A 3,065-nucleotide genomic window follows, 5' to 3' on the forward strand; every position below is an offset into this window, starting at 1 on the left:
CCCCTTAGGACCATAGGTCTGTATGTCCAAAAGTTGGCCCAGACAAAGTGGACTAAGGTTGCTGCTCTATGACGTATTTAAGTTATCAATTGCGCAACAATGCTTTCTAAGATTAGGCTCGTGGTGTTAAGTTGGAATCTTTTCAACGAACCCAGTTGGGTGATTTATTTGATTTTACTTTATTCAATTAGCCTAGTTTCGATCACCTCAGCCTTCTCCGTTTGTTACTGTGAAGAATCATTAGAGAACTAGCGTCACCCTCAGACGAATTAGTGCAATTGCATCGCAACAATCTGACCTCGTATATGACGGGTGCGTGGTGGGGACTGTTTACGTTTTTTAAAGCCTATATCTCTTTTTAATCAGGTAGGCCTAGTGTTACACGTGTGTTTCCCCATTCTGTGTTCAGGATGCTAGACACTTTTGCCCATAATAATATTGCGATGTCCATTTAATAATATTTATCCAGAGTTCCATCCATGCGTGAATGATTCTTCCCGAAAGAAACTGTTGCCCATTCAGTCATCAGTCATATGGGTCTCAATTCAGTGAACAGGAGACATGTCGGACATGGAAAGACAATCGGGAGCCTATGAAAGGTGCCAAGTATACACACTACTTACAATTATCAGATGGAAATGTGGCTGTGAGCAAACAGTAGAACTATCATTTACCACAGCATACACTATCCAACCAGCATTACAAAAATGAAGTGGATCACAAACAATTATTATTGTCACAAGCATAAAACGCAGGACAGGAAAAAGAAAAACTTTAACAAGCCTTATATTAGCAATAATGGCATCTTCATGCCAGGTATAAGACAAAAATAAGGGTATAATTTGCCTACTCCAAAATGTTAATTCTAAAGCTAAAATTAAAAAGACTACATCAACATCAGCGCTTAGCTAGTTAGTTAATAAATAATGGTAGTTACCAAAGTTAGATGCAGCTCTAAGACAGTTTGCCAGACAGCCAATGGTTTGTGCTGAGCAGTCTGAAGCCCATTTATACGCCTGTAAAATGCACAAAACATAGTCAACATACTTGCAAAAGAATACAGAAATAGACGGATAAGGTTCCAGTTATCAGGTTAGCGAAACAAGGTTCTGGGTTGCATGACAGTCGTCACTACAACATAGGGGTCAGGGGGGCTTTACGATTTATGGCATCTGCTGTTGAGCTCGGTCAACCATGACCCACTTCCCTCGTCTGCATTTCACTGTTTATCAGATGATTGTTAATGAATACAACACATGGTCCCTACAGTCACTAACAGTCTACTGTAAAAGAACCTAAAACAGGGTGTTAAATAATTGAGATACTATTAGATAGATTTGCTGAAGCAGGATTAATATCAGGCCAAAGACAGACACCTGACACCACGAAAGGTCAGAGCAGGTCACAGGCTTGGTTCCCCACTGTTGCACTTCCTTTCATCCTTTCCCTCACTTGCCTTTCGTTTTCTTTGGGCACTGCTGTCCCCTGTCCAGGATGCCAAACTGGCTGCTTTCAGCGTCCTGGAAGACTGTTACAAATGAATGGAGGCAGAGGATGTTTCCCCGCTGTAGACATCATCAGTTGATACTAGAAATGGACGAGCAGTACGAAGGGACTGTCCAGGGACATTGCACAAACAAATGTATTATGCTTAAGAGTCTACGAGTGGTTTCAATGGGCAATAAGAGCATAACTAATGGTTATTACAGTAGAATATTAATATATGCATGAATAATTAACAGAGTGCGGGACAAAAGATGAAACCTCAGCGTCAGATGGTATTGGCTCAAAGGGATTCCCAACCACTGAAGAAGAAAAAGCATGTTTCTACTGTTATTAATAATAATAATAATAATAATAATAATAATAATAATAATAATACATTTCATTTAAAGCGCCCTTCATGACGCCCAAGGTCACTTTACAAGGTTGTAAAATCATCACATAAAAAAAAATAATAAAACTGTATTACTGAATAGTTGTGTTATAAAGAAACTCTAAGTGCACTTGTAGGAGTGTTTAAATTCAGTGATGAACGAAAAAAGTAACAACAACAGCATCAGCTGGAGCCATAGAGCCAGATGGAAATCCAATGTCTAATCTGCAACAGAGGAAACTGGACCTCTGGTGATATGTGGGGGCTGGAGTGAAAACCCACCCTGTAGGCAAAGTCCTCGTCTGCATATCAGCTCTCAGACAGAAACTCAATATGTCTTTTTTTGGCATGGCTGCGGGTTTTGGTCATGTGTAGTGTCTGTGTGCAACAGTCTCCCTGTATATTTATGAATTTTGAAACACATTCAGTTCAGACTGATTCATGCCTGTCTGTATCAACATTGGCATTTGTTTCATCTTTGAATGACAGAGTTCCCCTGGAGGCCATACGTGATTTATAGCAAAAAGTGTGTAGGGACTGTTGTGTAATAAATAATCAGAATGAGCCGTCTCAGGTAACCATATGTGCGGTAACGCTGTCTGCAGTGTTGTATATAGTGATACATGTTATGTTTGTTATGCCTGTTATGCTATATCATAGGAAGGGAGATTAATAGTTCCGAGTTCATTTCTTTGTGCTGATTTAGCTCTGAACAGATTACTTTCTTGGCCATTTCAGACAGGGATGTTATGTTATATCTACCAAAATTATTTCAGCATCATTATAATTCAAAACTTCAAGTCAGCTTTTACTTCCGAATTGCCAATCCTGTAAATAATTGTTTTACCCACACTTTAGTTCATTGGTATACATATCGCCCCAGCCTCCAAAACGCACGCACGCACGCACACACACACACACACACACACACACACACACACACACACACACACACACACACACACACACACACACACACACACACACACACACACACACACACAGTACTTTTTCTTCCTACTTTAACTTTTACTTCACTACATTTTCATTAGCAGCATTAAGTAGAAATGCTCAAGGTACAACTGTAAACAAAATCCACAATTTCCATTCAGCATGTTAGATATTTACAACCCGTATAAAGATTGAGCAATCAATGTAGACGTAAGCTACAGAGTTAAGCCCTAGCAAG

This window comes from Sardina pilchardus, chromosome 2, assembly GCF_963854185.1.
Source record: "Sardina pilchardus chromosome 2, fSarPil1.1, whole genome shotgun sequence".
Lineage (NCBI taxonomy): Eukaryota > Metazoa > Chordata > Actinopteri > Clupeiformes > Clupeidae > Sardina > Sardina pilchardus.